We start from the raw sequence: 20,438 nt of genomic DNA, 5'->3' as shown, positions 1-20,438 counted from the left end.
TGAGTGTTAGCTGTCTCCTATATGCTGATGATGTTTTTCTGTTGGATTTACCTTGATGGGACTACAGAGGTCCTTTCTGAGCTGGGAAAGCTATGCTGATGAACACTTTTTAACAGTAAACATCTCTAAGAGCAATTGTATGGTTTTCAGGTCCCAGTGGTGCAGAGTTAGGAAGGATTTGCACTTGTTCCTGGGGAATGATAAGTTGGAAGTGATACAGTTATATTCATAGTTAGACAAAAACAATTCTAGTAATTGCTTAAGTAAGGATCAATTCAGTCAGTGTTGAAGTAAGACATTATGTCAAGCTTCATATATTTGCATACTATATAAGTGAGGTGGGCAAAGGCATTTTGCTCATGTTTTGGCAGTTTATAAGATTAAAATTCCGCCTTCATTGAGCTATGCCTGTGAATTAATGGAAGAGTGGTATTGGTTATTGTTCAACAAGGTCAAAGGCATATTTGGCACCAAATCTGTAATTTGAATTTTTCTCTACTTCGGCTTTCAGCCGTGATTTTGGGCTCTACGAATGTGTTTGCTAAGGCTGCTGTTCTAAGGTTGGGGAATAACATACTGAATAGTGACTCAGGTTCATCCGTGCTGCATTAAAATATGAAATCTTTTAGTGCTTAAAGGGAAGAAGTGCTGTCTTTTCAAATTAGATTAAAGCTTTGGATATGTTTGAAATTGATGAGAGTGAAGTGACACCCCTCCAGAGCTCACCTTGAAAAATCTGATTAAAGATTAATCTATCATGTGAAACCATTTTGATGATCCTGTGGGGGAACAGATGTCTAGAACAAAAGAGGAACTATTTTTAGTGCAATGATTCCATCTGTAGGTTTGATTTTGAATGACTTCAAGATTAGGATGTTGTCCACCATTATGGATATATTGTCCACCAGTACAGCAAGAACTTTATTAGTTGTAGCTACTGAAATGGTCCATGGTTTTGCAGAATTGACTTGCTTTAGACATCCTGCTCACAAAAGTGGGTAGAATCTATAGGATGTTAAAAATCCAATAATGTTGTAATTACATCCCTGACAAGAGTGCCTCCTTACCTATGAAGAATCCATAATGCCTTCCAATACTTCTTTTCACAAGGTGTCTCATTTACTATCTACCCCTAGACCTACTGCACTCACTGCTAATCCACCCTTTATTGAGGATAAGATGGCAGACCTCAAGCATGACCTTCAACTAGTAAAAGATAGCCTGAAGTACTTACTACACTTCTCTATAAATATGGAGAAGTTTCGGAAGCTCAATGTGATCTTTGAGACTAATCAACCCAGCCCTCCCACAATAGATAAACACCGCAGGAAGAAAACGTCATCTAGGAAAACCCATTCAGTCTGCTCTGTAAAACATGGTTCCTATTGATCACCACTCCAGGCCCTATAGATCTATTAACCATCTGTCTGATAATGACAGTCACTTCCTACTTCTATCTAACAATGGCTCTCACAGTGATTCATCACCCTCAACATTCAGGATCCAAACCATTCTTTCTAACACATTTAAAGGATCTAGTGTCAATCTCAGAACTATGAACAAGGATACTTTATTACCTGTTCCCCACATCACACCTAGAAGTGGTAGTAACTAAATCTCTCATGAAATAGATGCTCCTTAACTGCAGGTCAACGTTTAAAAATGCAGCTGATATTTCCAACAATATTCCTGCGCATAAACTGGAGCTCCTATTCTTAACTGAAACCTGACTTAATGACACCTCCTCTCCAATTTTGGCCATCTTAGTCCCTCCAGAATATGACACCATCAGACTGGATAGACTGTTAAAGTTGGGGGTGGCATTACATGCATCTATCGCTCCATTCTCACCCTCAGACTTTTACCAACTTCGCCAATGTCCTCTGATGAACACATAGACATTGAAATCAGGAACAATGACAAGATAGTTTCTTTTCTCCACACGTTCTACCATCCCCCAGGTGACAATCTTCTTTTCTTTGACCAAATTATGGAGACCATAATCTCAAACTCTGACCAACACCACAACTATATCTTCATTGGGGATTTCAACTGATCCCTTACTGTGCACTTTCAAGACTTTCCTCTCTGACCTAATCTTCACCCAAGTCTTCAACGTACTTACCCACAACAAGGGCCCCATCCATGATTAAAATCATAGACAAAGATAACATTATACAACTTGAAAGCATATTGCCTCATGACTGGTCAGATCACTACCTAATCTTTTTTTGCATCTTGGAAAGGGTACGGATTAGACAAGGTCAACCTCATTAGACCAAACAGAGGTCTTGAAATCTGAAGGACATGAACGTAATGATCTAACCTCCATTAGTAATACCTACTTCTTCCACTCCCTAATATGCCCTATCTGGATGTCCTCCCTGATCATTATATACACGTCATGACAAATATTTTTGACACAATTGCTCTGAAGAAAATCAAAAGAACGCCAATCAAACAGTCCAAACCCTGGTTCAATTGCTCTCTTAACAAGGAACGACTCAAACTAAGGCTCGCAGAGAGATCATGGAGAAACTCCCCTTCCATAACAAACCTCAAGCATTTGAGGATGACAAGAAGTTCTTACAACAAACATATTCGTAGTACGAAAGCAGATCACTTTAGGTCACAGGTTGACAACACCAAAAACAGACTTAAAAAACTGAGTGAAATCATCAGACAACAAGCTACACACTCTACCAACACTCTGCACCCAAGATTGCACTCCCTAGTGATGGGGATTTCTCTGCACACTTCATTAAAAAGACAAGAAATATTTAACTAGAGCTGCAACACCGATCACAAAATCCGCATTATCAGAACCAGCCCACTCCATCATCATGGCCAATCTCAGCGAGTGCTCCTATTGCTTGCCTTATAGATATACTCCAAAAACAAATGCATTGTGAACTACCTTTATACTACCAGATGATGCCGAACTACTGAAAACTAATTAAAACCCTCAAATTTCAATGATTCTCAACTTCTTCAAAGAGCTTAGATCTGCCATTCTCACAATCCGGTCCATGATTATCCATGAATCTCTCTGCAGGGTATGATTCCTGATTGCCTCAAGATAGGAAAAGTCACCCCATCCCAAAAACCCAAATGCAGTTTATCTGATCCCAACAACTTCCGCCCAATTTCTAATATCATGACTTTAGCTAAACTTCTTGAGAAATGCGTACACATACCACTCTGTAATCACATCAAAAAGTTTCATCTCCTTGACCTATGTCAATCGGGTTTCAGAGCTGTACATAGCACTAAAACGGCTCTAACTCACATTGTTGATGACGCCTTGAGACTACTTGACCAGAATGAAACTTTCCTACTTATTCTTCTTGATCTGTCATCTGTGTTTGACACTGTCAAACATAAAAATATGATTGATCTTCTTGTAAAAAGGATGGGGTTATCAGGCCCTGTCTTAAATTGGTTTACTTCATTCCTACATAATAGAACACAAAATATCAAAGTTAACCATTCCCTCGCTAACAGTACGCTGGTCTCAATTGGAGTGCCTCAAGATTCAACACTCTGCCACACTTTTCAACTTTTAAAATTTCAGAACCGTTCAAACGTACAATACCACATGTACACCGATCGCACTCAATTGTTTATGAAAATTGCTTCACCGGAAGACATCAACACTCTTAACTGTACACTTCTGAAAACTCAACAATGGTTAACTCACAATCACCTTATGCTAAATACACTATAGACGGAATTCCTCCGGATTGCCTCCACAATCATTCCGCACCAATTTAAGGCTGGCTCAAAAAGCCTATCCCTCTCACCTGTGCCCCACATGTTGTTGACTCCACAAAATCTCTAGGCAGAACTCTGCACGAATACCTGAATATGCAAGACCACATCAGTACTACAACAAGGGAACCCAATTGCCATCTCAACATGCTAAGGAACATCAAGCCATTCTTGTCTCTTGAGGACATTAAGTTAGCAGTCCAATCCCTAGTTATCCCCCCTTATACTATTGAATTGTGACCCTGGCAGGGTTACGCAAAGCAAGACTGGCCCCTTTAAGTGTCAATCTGAACTCTTCTGCCAAACTCATTACGGGATCAAGAAAACATGATCACATCACACCAGCCCTAATTCAACTAAGCTCGAAGCTAGGATTCAATTGAAGATAGCCTGCTTGATGCACAAAGCACTTCATTATAACATCTCCATTTTCCTGGCAAAAAAAGCTCAAACTTGAAATGGGCCATAAGAAGTTCTAACACTCTCCTGATGAAACTTCACAAATTCAAAAGAACTTACAACCGCTCCTTCTCCGGTGTTGCGATAGAATCTGGAACTCCCTTCTGAAATCAGATCTAACCCTTCGACCTCCTCAATCAAAAAACAAGTCAAATAATTACTCCTGAATAAACACTTGCAACAATTGACCTGAAGTCACCATAACTAACTTTTATTTCTTGTCAACAGCATTGGTCTCTCATTCAACAATGCAATTTTACTTTACATGTGCCACATGGTTGGTTGCTCTTTTTTAGTACTGGTGCATGTTAACTTCCTATATGTTTAGTATTTACACCTTTATCTGTTTCTTTGTACAGCACTCTGATACCCTTATGGGTCATGTTCGCGCTATATAAAACTTTTCAAATACATAAGGAGATCTGTAAGGGGTTTGGACTTTCTACAAAATGATTCACCAGGAAGAGGAGGATGATGAGATGATTGATGATGATGTGGAGCTAGACCAGGGTTCACTGGACAATCTGGAACTGCCTGTGAGGGAGGGAGCCCCCCATGACAGGGAGCAGCATATCATCTAGGGGCCTGTCCCCAGGGGAGCTAGAGAACAGGAGGGATGAGAGCAAATTGAAATTGGAGCTGGATAAGCTCAAATTTGAGAAATAGAGAGCTTTATTGGAGAAAAGACTGACCATGAGGAGAAACAAACGAAATTGGCCATGGAGGAAAAGAAACTGGCCATGGTTTGAGGCCTATGAGATTGCTTTACAGATGCACATGTCCTCTGAGGTGGATTGGGGAGCTCGCCTGTGCAGGCACACATGTAGTGAGAAGAGGGGCACCCTACTGCTCATAGATAGAGTTGGTAGGATGAGGTATTACCCATAAAGGATTCCCAAATCTGGAAGTTTGGTCTGACCCCAGAGAAGTACAGAAAGAAGTTCTTCAGGGACAGTCAAAATGTATGGCAACAGACCTTGGTTGATTGTGTGGATTCCTTTTGGAAAGCACTGGGTGGTTGGGTGAAGGATAATGAGGTAAATTACTCCTGCCTCCGACTCGCCCCCAAGCGGCCCCCACGCAAAAGCAGAGCCCCCAATTCTCTTCCTCCTCCCTGCCTGACCTACAAATGGTGGCCGAGCAGGGTCGACCAGACCAGCAAGTCCCGGGCTGCATCCTCTCCAGGGGACCTCGTGAAATTACAAAGGCGAGCAGCGCCTCCCACAGAGCCCCAGTGACTGCTCATACCTCGATACTCGCCCCGAGCCTCCCTCGCCCGGACGCTGAGCCCCTCCTGACCCTAAAATGGCAGCCCTCCTAAGACAATCTTACCCGGCTGTTACTGGCCACTCTCTTTTTGTGAACAAAATGCGGTAATATTGCGTCCCCACCTGCCCGTGAGACCTCCTCCTGCCACAGATCTTTTTCCCCAGCTGCTCCAGCTCCAAACCGAATCAAAAACAACGAACCCTGCGCCCCGCCTGACCTAAAAATGGTGGCCTAGCAAAGACGTCTCTATCAAAGGCTGCCAACATCAACCCTTCCGGGAGCTTCTCTGAATCAAGCGAAGGCACAGTGTGTCGGAACACTCCTAGAGACTGCCTATTGGCCCCTTCCAGCTCGCCCTAGGTACTCACTCTCTGTCTTGAAACCATTCATCTGCCCTCTCCTTTCTGCCTGACCTCAACAGGGTGGCACAATCCAGGACTGTTTATTTTAGATTTCCCTGCCATCGACCTCCTTGAAAGCTCCCCAAAGCAGGCACAGTCGAGCCACGCAGCGCTAGAGACTGACTCTTTGCCCTGCCCTCTCTCCCAGCTGCCTGCTCCTAAATCTGGAGCCACGAGTTTCTCTTGCTTCCTCGCCCCGGACTCAACTTGGGCTGCTCATCCACCCCTGCACCTCTCGGTACTCTGCCTCCCCCTTAGGGGGCAAGAAGATTCTATTTCCCTTTCCGCCTCCCCTCACCCCCTGTCCTTCTCATCCTATCATCACTTACCCCCTCTCCACTTCTGGACTGTGCTCCCACCGTCTCACTCCGACCCGTCCCAGGCCTCCGCTAACCAGCTCCGCCCCGCAGCAGCTACTGCCTTGCTCCACTTGTTTTTAACTAGCCCTCCTCAAATGTAAATGTAAATGTAAATGTAGCCGTACTTGTAAAGCGCACTGATACTCCTGAGTGTCCTGGCGCTGTACTCATACCGCTAGGGAACCCTTCCTGGTTTTTCCCCATGAAATGTCCACTCCTGGGCATCTCCAGGGTGCAACCAGGCATCCCTAGCGCTGTAGGGGGCCGTTGTGGAGACTAAGCAAGCTATTGCCCAGAGTTGCAGCGTGGGACCCATGCTTAGAGTAGGCACCGAGGCGAGAAATCATGTCCGAGGAATTATAAGCCCAAGATCCGCCGAGACCAGCCAAGGCAGGAATTGAACCCTGCTCCGGGCCAGACCTCTGCATCAGGGTCTGCCGCTCTAACCATTGAGCCACACTTCTCCACACTATCCTTCTCTTCTCAATTAGACACTATCCTCACTAACCCCTCTCCATCTGCCCAGTTAGAATGCCTCCCTCCTCGTCTACCTCCCTTAACCCTCTCTCCTCACCCTACATAAAACAGCTCAGCCATAATTCCTTCTCAATCTCCCTCCCGCCCATCCTCTCTCTGAAATAAAAAAAAACCTTACACACAAACTAATCAGACAATTCCGGGAACCCCTCTTAGCTGACCCTTACCACTCCTCCGCATTAGGCCAAATAAAAATGGACCTCATATTCCACATAACCAGACCCACCTATTGGATATCAGTCCTGAGAGACAGATGCCAAATCACCAAAATGACAAAGACGACCCATAGCTGCAAACTCTCCTTTTACGCCCCTCCCCCCTGCCACTCTGTGGGATCACCTCGGTGACCATCTACTCTAACAGTCCTGATCCAAGCCAACAATACCAACCTGGAAGCTTTTGACCGCCTCTTCCCCTCTCTACTAACTATCAGCACCCCCACTCCTCCCCCCCGCACTTCGATCACCCGCCACCTGGAAAGCCAATCCCCCTTAAGGAACTCTCACCACACTCCACCTCCTGATACCCCATCCTCCATAGCACATCCTCTGACCATCGAAAATCACCCTCTCTGCATTGATGCGGCCCCCCATTTGACCTCTTCCCCCTGATCTACAACCGGCATGGAACCCCCAACATCCTATGCTGGGTATCCACAACCCACTCCGCAAGCCTCCCCCGTCACCCTCCCCCTAACAAGAAAAATAGCCCATCTCTCTCCGATCCCTCGCTTCACTTGTCACTCTCCATAACACAACCCGTCACTTCCACAAACAATAGACGTCATCCAAACTCCGCCAGTGCTCCACCTCGCCGAAGAGATCACCCCCAGCAGCATCCCATCCCCATCAAGAAGAGACGGATTGCCGCCTTGCCAGCATTGAACGCCTACTCTCCTCCTTATTAAGGGCATGAGTCTCATCCTTACCAACATCCCGTCACTCCCCCTCAACACCACCTCCTGCCCGTCTGACCCCCCCTACACCCCCCCTTTGGCCTCAGAACCCCCTGCCCCCTAAGCGGTCTGTCCACCCTCCCTTTCCCCAGGCCCCGAGACCAAGGAGGGCTATGGAAGCCATGTCCCCGGAGGAAGCGATCAAGCTGGCCTCCTCCTATTTCTCCTCTCCAAACCCCGACCTGCACTCCGCAATCCAGGTAATCAACGGGACCAGAACTGAGCCCTCTGTTCAGAAACCCCTCAGACCCCCAATGAAAGAGACCCACCGCACTAACTGCATGCTCATAAACTGAAGGTCTGCCTCGAAACATGCAACAGAACTAGCCGTCTCCATTCTCACCCATGACATTGACACTGCCTTCATCACCGAGACCAATGATTCCTCCCCTCCGATCCTGGATATGCTCGTCCCCCGGGTTTCTCTATCATCAAGAAAGATAGAATACACCAAAGAGGCGGAGGCGTGGCAATCATCCACAACAATAACCTATCGGTGTCCGAAAACAGATAACATCATATACAACTCATTCGAATGCCTAACAGCCAACATCAAAACCACCAACAATAACCTAGTGCACTTCCACCTCATATACTATCCCCCAGGCAACTCCGTCACGTTCACAGAGCACCTATCAGACCTAATCGCACATTGCTCGCCCCAAGATTCCAACAACATCATTCTAGACGACCTTAACCAACACTGGAATGATAAGAACAGTGCTCGTGTTCAAAGCCTAAATGACCTTCTCCTTACCAACACCCTCACACAGCCATGTTCTGAAGAAACCCACAACAAAGGAGCTATACTGGATGCTATCATCGCCAATCATGACGCAATCACCATAGATCACATCCTGCCCATCGACTGGTCAGACCATCACCTTATCCTATTCTACCTCCCTCATCAGACCTTGCCTCTGCCCTCCATCTCAAACCCCCCCTCATGGTCGAGAAACTTATGGCAGATCAACACAGATGAGTTAGAAGAGAAAATATCCTCCCGCCTGCCTATCTCCCTGGTAGGCCTCTCCACTGAAGAACTCACAACCCACTACAATGTTACCATGTCCTCCATCCTTGAAGAACAAGCCCCCTTGAAACTGAAAAAACCCAGGAACGTTCCCTCCAGATCCTGGTTCAACAAGGACATACATGAGGAAAGAAGGCAACTCAGAGCCTCTGAATGTCTTTGGGGAAAAGACCCCTACTCCAGCCGTTACGAGGGACTCAAAGCAGCAAGAAGAAAGTACAAACAACATATCAACAACATATCAAGAACGAAAAATCCAACTTTTTCTGCTCCGCGCTGGATCAGGCCAAAAACAGACCAAGAGAACTCTTTGACATCATTAAAAAACAAACATACAAGCCAATGACATCCCTCGTCCAGCCCTCAAAAACCTTATGCGACAACTTCGCCAACTTCTTCAATGAAAAAACTTTTCAGACTGATCTCCAATCTCCCTTTCCTTGACAAAGTCCTCAAAAAATGTGTCCTTCGTCAACTGAACAAACATATTGACAACATAAATTTGCTTGACCAACACCAGTCACGCTTCAGAAAAGGATAAAGCACCGAAACTGCAATCCTCAACATCATGGACGCCATCTTCAACTCCCTCGACGCTGGCCACTGCTGTCTCCTCATCCTCCTCGTAGACTTGTCAGCTGCTTTTGACACAGTAGACCACAGTCTTCTCATCAAAGCTCTCAAAGAACGGGCAGGCGCAGATGAAGTGGTCTTCCAGTGGTTATCCTCCTTCTTCCAAAATCGCTCAAAAAGAGTAACAATCTAATCCTTTGCCTCCGAACTTGTTCCCGTAAACAGAGGCGTCCCTCAAGGCTCCATTCTCTCCCATCAACGGTTCAACATATATATGGAACCTCTCACCTCCATTCTGAAAAGAGCGAATGTCCCCTTTCATCTTCATGCAGATGATACACAGATCTACTTGAAACCTCCTCCTTTAATGACATTCAAAGACTCAATAATACCCTCAATGAAGTCTAACAATGGCTATCAACAAACCACCTCAAACTCAATCAGGGTAAAACCGAGATCCTCCTCATCTCCAATAAGGAAGAAAACCCGCAAATCGTTGAATGGTTGAAAGCTATTGATGCCCTCAACGGAAATCTCACCCTGGCAACCTCGGTCAAATCGCTGGGAATCACCCTTGACTGCAAACTCTCCATGTCCAATCAAATCAAGAACTCCGCCAAGAGTGCCTTCCTCAATCTGAAGCTCTTCAACAAAATCAAACCCCACATCCCTTCCTCTGACCTCAAGCAAGCCTCCCAATCCCTGGTGTTGTCCAGCATGGACTATGGGAACGCAGTTCTCTCCGGTACAGCTGGCTCTCACCTAGCCCCGCTCAAAACTACCCTTATTGCTGCAGCCAGAATGGTCTCCGGAATCTTGAAATTTGACCACATTTCTCCTGCACTCAGAGATCTAAAATGGCTCCCAGTCTAAATGCGGGCCAATTTCAGAACTGCCTGCCTCACACACAAAGCCCTGCACACAGGGAAATCAGAATACTTAGCCTCCAAACTCAAGAAAGCCGGACAAGCAAGAAGCCTCAGGAGTTCCAACTCCCTCCTACTCATTCCCCTAAAAACGCGTAAACAAAAGACTGCTGCCCGCTCTTTTGCAGGAAACGCCCCAAAAATTTGGAACGCCATCCCAGTCAACATCAGAACCACCCCCTCCTTTCCAAAATTCAAAAGCCTCCTAAAAACCCTCTACCTCAACCGTGCCGTCCAGAACACAATTACGAGACGCTCTCACCTCCACCAGGCTGTCACCTGTCAGCGCACCCGAAACAGGCAGCCTTCAGTCATCGCACAACCACTACCTACCTCTTATCCTATCTCCGAACTTTCAACCCCTGGATTTGCACCATGAAGAGAACATTTCCAGCACTAGTCTTGCATTCCCTAGGATTTTGAGACTACCTCCTACGGCTCACCTCTGACACTCAACAGAACTGTAAAGCTTCCCTTTGAACATTTTCTGTATTTTTCTTTCCATGCCTTTCCCCTGTATTTTGTTTCCTCTTCATCATGTTGTAAAGCGCTCCGATACCCTCGGGTCTGGCTACCGCTATAGAAGACTTCCAAATAAAAATTAAAATGGTTTCCTGACAGTAGGTCTGCATGGAAGGCACACTCATGCTAAGTGTCCCAAGAGGATACAGCCCTCCACGAGCGGGCGGTCACTTGAGTTGGCTAGTGTAATGATTGGGGAGGAGATGACAGTCTAAAGGTTATCCAGTGTCCCTGGGTGATGGAGAGATGGTACAGAAAACACACATACCTGACAATACCAGAATGTGCAGTCAGTTGGTCATCATAAATAGGCTGGGGTAGAGGCTCTGAGAGACACAGGAGCCAGCATGACAACCGTCAGGTGTCATCTGATGTCTTCAGAGAATGTAGCCCCTAACGTGTTCCACGAGGTGGTTGCAGCTGACAACCATGAGAACCACTCCTCATGGGCTCTGGTTTCCTTTGAATAGGGGGGAGTCTCAGGTTCCTTGATGGGAGCTGTGGGTCTGTTTACAACTGTGGACTGTCTGCTGGGTAATGACCTGGAGCATGCTGCCTGGAAGGAGGTGGAGCTCAAGTCCCATGTTGATATGTTGCCTGAAATGGTGTGCCTGACCACATGGTCCATGTCAGCCCTACAGGGTGGTGAAGAGGACCTGGAGCCTGGAAGAATGGCCCTGGTGCCTACTAAAATGTGGAAGGGCAATGGTTATGGGAAACCCGCCCGTGACACTCCTACAGTCTGAAAGGAGGCTGAACCTGAGGGGGATGCCCTGGTACCTATAGGAAATGATGTTGCAGAACTGGGGAACCTGCCTGAGCTGTCTAACTATTAAGAAAATGGGGTATCACCCAATAAAGCCACAGAACCTGGGTATCAATTGGTACAGTAGAGAAATGGTCCTAGACATATATTTATATTCAAGAAAAACTTTAGAAAGTTATGTTGCTATTGAGTCAAAGTTACTTCATAGGACTTAATCCTGAAAGAGAAAACATGCAAAAGAACCAAATGCGTTTCAAAATCGAAATCAAAAAAGTATCCATAAATAATGCAGAACATAATGTACCATAGCGACATATTAGTTCTTGATTTATTTCACATTTATATATACATATTCATAAAAACAATTTAAGAAAATCGAAGGGATGCTGCCAGGCGCAGTAGAAAGTGCAAAAAGATTTGTGCTCAAGTGAAAGAAAAAGAGAAATGGATACAAAGGAGAATCCAATAGTTCAAAAACAAACTAAGGTACAATTTCCTAAATAAGAGCCTGACCCACGTATTTAGTTAGAAGATTAAAAAATAAACATTGTTTTTTTGGGGGGAGGGGAAAAATGGGGTTCAGGCTTCACAATTGGGGGAGATCATCGACGTTTCGACCCTTGCGCATTGGTGGGAAGATCAACACCTCAGCTACGGGTCTTCCTCAGGACGGGGGATGGGAAGGAACCTGGGAAAAACCAGATCAGCCATCAGGCAGAAAATCTAGGAATGATTAAAATCTCAGGACGTTGCAAAATTAATGGGTTGGGTACATTACCTAAATTGTAGTTAGACAGCGCCCCAAAGAGGAGGTTGGCCACCTATAGACAGAAAAACGCATAAGGCTAAGTGCCCACATATTAAATAATGGCACCAATACTTTATTCCATAATCACTGAAAGACGAGGAAAAAGGGGGGGGCACTAACCAATAAATGATGTGCTCCAAACTTCACTCAAACGAAAAAATAATCACTCAGTCCATAAGTGACGAGATATTTCAAGGAAAATCAAATTCCAAATGCTACAAAAAACACAGAACGTGGGCACAATAAATATACACTCAAACGCTATACACACAATTATTACAAACAGGGTGACTACCCACTGGAAGTCAAACTCACCAGGTCGGTGCAGCTTATTCAAAACGACCCAAGATTTCAAAAAACATTGTTCGTTAGAGGCACAGCCAGTAGAAGAATCCTGGCTTGGCTCTGAAAATGTAAACAAGCCCAAATTATACCGATTCTTTTTAAGTCAAACCAAGCATTTAGACAGAAGGGCAATTTCTAAATGTTGAAAGTCCGGGGGCTACTCATATCCAGAAGTTCATACCTGTTAATTTATTAAGGCTACTCGAGCTCCATCATGCTGCTCGAGTCTCTGTTAAGCCGGATGTGACGGCATTTCCAAATTAACAGCCGCCTCACTCGTTCAATAAACGTTGTTCGTTAAAGCCAGTAAAAGAATCCTGGCTTGGCTCTGAAAATGTAAAACGAGCCCAAATTAGACCGATTATTTTTATCAAACGAAGCTTTTAAGCAAAAGGGAGAGAAAATGGAAAAGTCCGGGGGCTGCTGATATCCAGAAGTTCATACCTGTTAATTTATTAAGGCTACTAGAGCACCTTCATGCTGCTCGAGTCTCTTTCAAGCCGAACGTACCGGCGTTTCCAAAATAACCGCCGTCTCACACTAACGTGCATGCTAAAGAGTACTGTCTGACGCGCCCGGTATTTCATAATAAAAGCCTGTTCGTTTAAAAAATAAAGTCCCTTACCGAAGCTGAATCGCCGGCAAGCCTGCCCAGCATGAGAAAGCTTTTAGCAACCACAAGCAAGAGTGTCAGAGAAAAGAATAAAAAGACCCAGATGACAGATTTTGACAGAGTAGACACACACCATATTAACAAACTTATTAAAACAACATAACTAACTCTCGTAAGGAAATACAATCAAAAAATGTACAAAATACATAAAATATACTAACATAGTGTGCACACAATAGAACGAAAGGCATATTTTAAAAAAAACGTCCATAGGTGGTTTTCATTCATAAGAACCAACCCAATAATAATTAAAAAACATCTGTGAATGTCTAGTAAGGTTAAACAGAGCAGCATTTGGTATATATCCATGCAAACATTGCCTCCCCTTGTACATAACCATGATATTAAATACAACAATTATACATACACAAGGCCTTATATGCGAAGTGCATAAAGAAACAGGACAAAGTTATAAAATTAACCATTTTGAAGGGCAGCCATTTGCCTGGTAACTTCCTCATATTCATTCAAACCTCTACTGACTGTATCAAACACATGCATCCACTTGTATTCACAAATGCTTAATGTGCTTGCAAAATTCCCACCTCGTGGGTTCTTGGTAACCTTCTCAATCACCCACCATTTCATACTATCAGGGGGGTGGTTGAACTTAACAAAATGTTCAACGAGCGGAGCACCTTGTACCTTACAACATACTCGGCTGCAGTGCTGCAGAATACGTGTTTTTACCTTCTGCAATGTTTGTCCGATGTACATAAAACCGCATGGACCGAGTATAGAATAGATAATACCCATAGAATTACAGTTACTGTGGGGTTGTAAGGTATGTTTATGGTCATTGTATGTAAAGGATTTCAGCTCCACAGCCATAGTGCACGCCTTACAGGCTCCGCAATTATGATGCCCCAACACTGGAGGCATATTCCACAACGTGGTCTGGTTGTCTATAATTTTTCTGGGGAGGAGAGATTGGACCTTAAACTCCTTCCCTTCCGGAATGCATGCATGGGTGGATCCGATATTCCGATTTCATTGGCAACTCGGCATATAGTTGCCGATGAAATCGGAATATCGGATCCGCCTAATCATGCATTCCGGAAGGGAAGGAGTGTAAGGGATTTTGTGGACCAATCTCTCCTCCCCAGAAAAATTATGACCATAAACATACCTTACAACACCATCGTAATTGTGGATGCATGTGTTTGATACAGTCAGTAGAGGTTTGAATAAATATGAGGAAGTTACCAGGCAAATGGCTGCCTTTCAAAATGTTTAATTTTTATAACTTTGTCCTGTTTCTTTACTGAGAGCCATAAGGCTGAGAGAAAGCGCAAGGTGAAGTTCAGCAGCATGGAGCTGCAAGTATTGGTGGAGGAGGTGGTGAGGGTCCACAGGCAGCTGTATGGGAGGCTGTCCCTCACAGTCCCTGAGTCTACAAAGAGGAAACTGTGGAGTGCCATCAGTGAGAGGGTCAATGCTGTTGGTGTGACCCCCAGGAGCATGGATGACCTCAAGAAGAGGTTTTATGATATCCGGAACCTCACCAAGAGGAAATTGGCGGAGCTCCACAAGCAGGCAGGACTGACCGGTGGAGGCAGGAACCCCGCGCCCCCCCTCACTGAACTGGAGGAACTGGTGTCCACAAGGATTGAGACAGAGAGTGTTGTTGGAGTTGGGGACATGGACAGCTCAGCCAGAGCTAAAGCAAAAGGTAAGAAGCATGCACAGCATGACACACCCTACCAGACACCTCCCCATTGGCCCCAATGTACAGCCAAACCCCAGTCCAGTACTGCTAGCAAAATACATGAGCAATGCATGATGGGAAATGTAGACAGCTAATGTAGGAACAATTTACAGTGCACATTAAACTGCAATGCACTTTAAGAAAGAATCAGAGTAATGAAAATGACATGTGCAATGCATTTATTGTAGTGACAGTAAGACATTTCCGCTCAGTTGACAAATGCTACTTTATTCCTGGGGGCGCCATCAGGTAGTGGAGCAGCAGCTGCACAAGTGTCAGCTCCAGCAACAGCGGACAGTGCGGTGGCAGGGCCAAGCAGCATGGATGCCTCGCAGGAGGTGGAGGACAGCAGTGCCATGGCCAATGAGGATGACTCAGGACATGCCCTCTTAATTCCCCACTCCCCCCAATTGTCACAATCCCCACCATTGCAGTTCTCACCAGAGAACTCACCCACACGGTCCCAGCCAGCACCTGCCACAGCTCCAGCCAGGAGGAGTATTGTGGCCCCATTGACCATCATGGAGGGAGTTGTGGGTCAGGCACCAGCACCCACACCTGTGACACCTGTGGCACAGCAGGCCACCCAGCAGACCAGCACCAATCGCCGCCGCCCACGCACTTCCAGCAGTGCAATTCCATCACAGGAGGGCACCGTCTTCCAAGGGCTTGAGGGGAGCATGGTGCGAATCCAGCGGATGCAGGCCAAGTCCATCCTCGCTTGCCACCGGCAATTGCGTGAACATAACCTGCAGATGGTGGAAATGACAAAGGGATTTGCTGAGTTTGTGGCAAGTAACCGGGAAATTGCAACAGGAATGGGTCGCATTACAACTGCCATAGCACAGCTGTGTGCCAAGATGGAACAGAATGAGCACACAAGGCGCAGGGATGCCCGTGTACAAAACCGGGCAATTAACCGGCTTGCCGCAGCAACAACCCTGCTATGCCGCTGAGGGGCAAATATGGAACAGTGCCTCACTCAAAACACTGCGGAGGTGACCAGGGGCATGGCCCGCATCACCAGTGCCATGGAGACACTCATCATATCCAACGCAGTGGTGAATCCTGCCCTGGACGTGGCCGAGGCAGGGGACAGCAGCAGCCGCAGCAGTCCGGTCAGCGCAGTGTCCGAGCCGCGCCGGAGCTCCAGGCGCTCCGCAGAGGCAGCCGGACATGCAGAAGGGGGGGAGCCGCATCCCAGTGGGTCTGCAAAGCGCAGCAGGAAATGACACTGCCAGTGTGGGTGAGGCAACCCGGCCCATTTCCTGTCCCCACATTGTAGTTAATCATTTCATTTGTTGCACATCAGTGCTGTAACGTTGTACCAACATTTTAAAATTTTCATTTCTTCACATCCATTACGTGTCTGTGCATCTGTACTCACTCAGAAATAGTTGTCTGTTATCTCCTCACGTCTGAACCTGCCATCACTTGGTGTAGACACTCCAGCAGGTTGTGTTTGTGGCACAGCAATGTCATCGTCAGGGTCCTCGTAGTCAGTCAACTCTACCTCTGTGCCCTTCTTGACCGCAAGGTTGTGCAACATTGCACAGACAGCAATCATCTTGCAGCAGGTGATGGGGGTATATTGCCTTGCACCTCCGCTCTTGTGCAAGCATCTGAACCTGCTTTTCCAGATGCCGCAGGTCCGTTCTACTACATTCCTTGTGCTTTTGTGCGCACGGTTATACCTCCTTTGGCTGGGTGTTGAGGGGTTGAGGTAGGGGGTGAGAATGAATGAGCGGAGGGCATATGCACTGTCGCCTAGAAGGAAAAGGGGTAACATTACTCACATGCATACATGTACTTCACACTGCTATTTTTGTTATGGGGGTCTGACAATGTGTCTCACCTAGGAGGTATCCTTCACCAAATTCCCCTGCCGTCAGCCGTGCATGGATGCCGCTGCTTTGGAAGACGTAGGAGTCGTGGGTACTCCCTGGGAATTTTGCAACCAGGTCTGTGATGACGCACTGAGCATTACAAATCACCTGCACATTTATGGTGTGCCGTGACTTCCGATTGCGGTATACGTATTCCGTGTCAGCAGGGGGGCAAATCGGAATGTGTGTACCATCTATGCAGCTAATGATGTGGGGGAATCTTGCCATCTGGTAGAAGTCTGCTTTTATCTGAACCAGTTCTGCATGGGTTGCAGGGAAGGAAATGTATTGGTCCATCCTTTGTATCATGGCGTCAAGGAACTTGTGGAAGTACCTTGACAGGCAGCTCTGGGTCACCCCTCCTACCACAGCTACTGCACTTTGATAGCTGCCAGACGCAAGCAGGTGTAGGCTGCATAGCACCTGCATGTGCACTGGGATTGCGTGTGCCCTTGGGGTGGTGTGCTGCAACAGGGGTTGGAGGTCCCTAATGAGCTCTAAGATGGTCTCTGGGTCCAGCCTGTACCTCTGTAGGACCTCTGCATCTGTCAGCATGAACAGGGTGATCCGCTGTCTATACACCTGCTCCTGTCTCAGCCATTCCCTCTCTCCTTCCTGCTGTAGCCGTACCCGTCTTGCAATGACATAAAATGCCGCCATGGTGCAAGAAGAATTGCATTTTGGGTCCATTTTTATAGGTTGCACCTGGTTACCACCTGATTCCAATCTATGGTAACTACAGACTCTTAAATACCGAATTTGAAGCTAATTCGGTATTTCAGAGTTTTCCTACATCTCAATCTTCATTGTTTCACACAGAATCGGATTTACACCGATTCGGTAATTTTACCGAATCGCTGACTTTACCGATTCGGTATTTTTAACGATTCGGTTTTTTAACGAATCAGTATTTTTTTCCGAATCTGTGTTTTTTCCGATTCGGTATTCTACCGATTCGGTGATTTTTCCGAATCCCTATTTTTACCGATTCGGTTTGTTAACGATTCGGTATATTTACCGATTCTGTGTATTTTCAGAATCGGTATTCTAACGATTCGGTAACTTTTCCGATTCGGTATTATCACCGATTTGGGCGGTTTTCGGACTGCTACATCCCGATGGCTCGATAACGATCGGTAACGGCCAAAAATACCGATTTTCGGCCGTTACCGACCGACCTACATCGGGCCCTTAATTTTTTAAACGCACAGGCTTTTATTACGAAATGCCGGGCGCGTCAGACAGTCCTCTTTAGCATGCACGTTAGTGTGAGACGGCGGTTATTATGGAAAGGCCGGTACGTTCGGCTTGAAAGAGACTCGAGCAGCATGAAGGTGCTCTAGTAGCCTTAATAAATTAACAGGTATGAACTTCTGGATATCAGCAGCCCCCGGACTTTTCAATTTTCTCGCCCTTTTGTTTAAAAGCTTCGTTTGATAAAAATAATCGGTCTAATTTGGGCTCGTTTTACATTTTCAGAGCCAAGCCAAGATTCTTTTACTGGCTTTAACGAACAACGTTTATTGAACGAGTGAGGCGGCTGTTAATTTGGAAATGCCGTCACATCCGGCTTAACAGAGACTCGAGCAGCATGATGGAGCTCGAGTAGCCTTAATAAATTAACAGGTATGAACTTCTGCATATGAGTAGCCCCCGGACTTTCAACATTTAGAAATTGCCCTTCTGTCTAAATGCTTGGTTTGACTTAAAAAGAATCGATATAATTTGGGCTTGTTTACATTTTCAGAGCCAAGCCAGGATTCTTCTACTGGCTGTGCCTCTAACGAACAATGTTTTTTGAAATCTTGGGTCGTTTTGAATAAGCTGCACCGACCTGGTGAGTTTGACTTCCAGTGGGTAGTCACCCTGTTTGTAATAATTGTGTGTATAGCGTTTGAGTGTATATTTATTGTGCCCACGTTCTGTGTTTTTTGTAGCATTTGGAATTTGATTTTCCTTGAAATATCTCGTCACTTATGGACTGAGTGATTATTTTTTCGTTTGAGTGAAGTTTGGAGCACATCATTTATTGGTTAGTGCCCCCCCCCTTTTTCCTCGTCTTTCAGTGATTATGGAATAAAGTATTGGTGCCATTATTTAATATGTGGGCACTTAGCCTTATGCGTTTTTCTGTCTATAGGTGGCCAACCTCCTCTTTGGGGCGCTGTCTAACTACAATTTAGGTAATGTACCCAACCCATTAATTTTGCAACGTCCTGAGATTTTAATCATTCCTAGATTTTCTGCCTGATGGCTGATCTGGTTTTTTCCAGGTTCCTTCCCATCCCCCGTCCTGAGGAAGACCCGTAGCTGAGGTGTTGATCCTCCCACCAATGCGCAAGGGTCGAAACATCGACGATCTCCCCCAATTGTGAATCCTGAACCCCATTTTTTCCCCTCCCCCCTAAAAAAATAATGTTGATTTTTTAATCTTCTGACTAAATACGTGGGTCAGGCTCTTATTTAGGGAATTGTACCTTAGTTTGTTTTTGAACTATTGGATTCTCGTTTGTATCCATTTCTCTTTTTCTTTCACTTGAGCACAAATCTTTTTGCACTTTCTACTGCACCTGGCAGCATTCCTTCAATTTTCTTAAATTGTTTTTATGAATATGTATATATAAATGTGAAATAAATCAAGAACTAATATGTCTCTATGGAACATTATGTTCTGAATTATTTATGGGTACTTTTTTGATTTCGATTTTGAAACGCCTTTGGTTCTTTTGCATGTTTTCTCTTTTAGGATTAAGTCGTTTGAAGTAACTTTGACCCAATAGCAATATAACTTTCTAAAGTTTTTCTTGAATATAAATATATGTCTAGGACCATTTCTCTACTGAGCTGTCTAACTAAGCAAACGCAAGACGATGATGGACAGAGCGCTGAAACTTGTCAGACACTCACCATCAGTCACAGATCTGGGTTTAATCCGTCATCGTTCTTTAGCTCACTTTGCCACCCCAGTTCAGACACAGCTATATGCAAATCAGTCTTGACCCTGTGCCTCATGGGAACAGTCAGCCCGAACTGCCAAGCCATGTCTTCCCTGGACCGGAAACAAGCATCCTGGGACCGGTTTCTGGCTAACAGCTGTCTCCAGCCAGGCTAGCTTGAATCCAGTGTCAAAGTGGCAAAGCGAACAAGGGACCCACGTCTGGGCATACCCTGCCAACTTAGGGCGAACAAAGCAAACACAAGGAGATGATGGACGGAGCGCTGAAAATGTCTGACTGGCATGACGAGGGAAAATTCACAGATAGACAGGTGGGGACTAAGGGCCAGGATGGGTGAGGGCAGAGGTCAGTGGAGAAGAGTAGATCAGGGAGGGGTATGGGTAGGGGGTAGGTATTTTGATAAAAGTTCCCATGGCTCCGCTTCGGATCATTCTAAAAGCAGGTCCATTCCTTCTCCGGCGCCATCTTGAGGTTAAAACGCCGGGTAAGA

General features: G+C 45.7%; 2 long non-coding RNA genes across 2 annotated transcripts; one reads left to right on the top strand and one right to left on the bottom strand.

Annotated features, from left to right (window-relative positions):
- Positions 1 to 11,903: 11,903 nt before the first annotated feature.
- Positions 11,904 to 13,237, bottom strand: LOC144821814 (uncharacterized). Its single transcript, XR_013608455.1, has 5 exons — positions 13,169 to 13,237; positions 12,906 to 13,052; positions 12,695 to 12,784; positions 12,350 to 12,392; positions 11,904 to 12,259 (listed from the first exon to the last, which is right to left on the bottom strand). It is a non-coding gene; the product is annotated as an uncharacterized LOC144821814 (long non-coding RNA).
- Positions 13,238 to 18,508: 5,271 nt separating this feature from the next.
- On the top strand, positions 18,509 to 19,295 carry LOC144821813 (uncharacterized). The gene is made up of 4 exons (XR_013608454.1): positions 18,509 to 18,617; positions 18,739 to 18,828; positions 19,132 to 19,174; positions 19,265 to 19,295. It is a non-coding gene; the product is annotated as an uncharacterized LOC144821813 (long non-coding RNA).
- The last annotated feature ends 1,143 nt before the right edge of the window (positions 19,296 to 20,438 follow it).

The sequence above is a fragment of the Lissotriton helveticus genome, chromosome 2_2 (genome assembly GCF_964261635.1).
Source record: "Lissotriton helveticus chromosome 2_2, aLisHel1.1, whole genome shotgun sequence".
NCBI classification, from domain to species: Eukaryota; Metazoa; Chordata; class Amphibia; order Caudata; family Salamandridae; genus Lissotriton; species Lissotriton helveticus.
The sequence above is the reverse complement of the archived record's forward strand: the minus strand, read 5'-3'. Positions and strand labels throughout refer to the sequence as shown.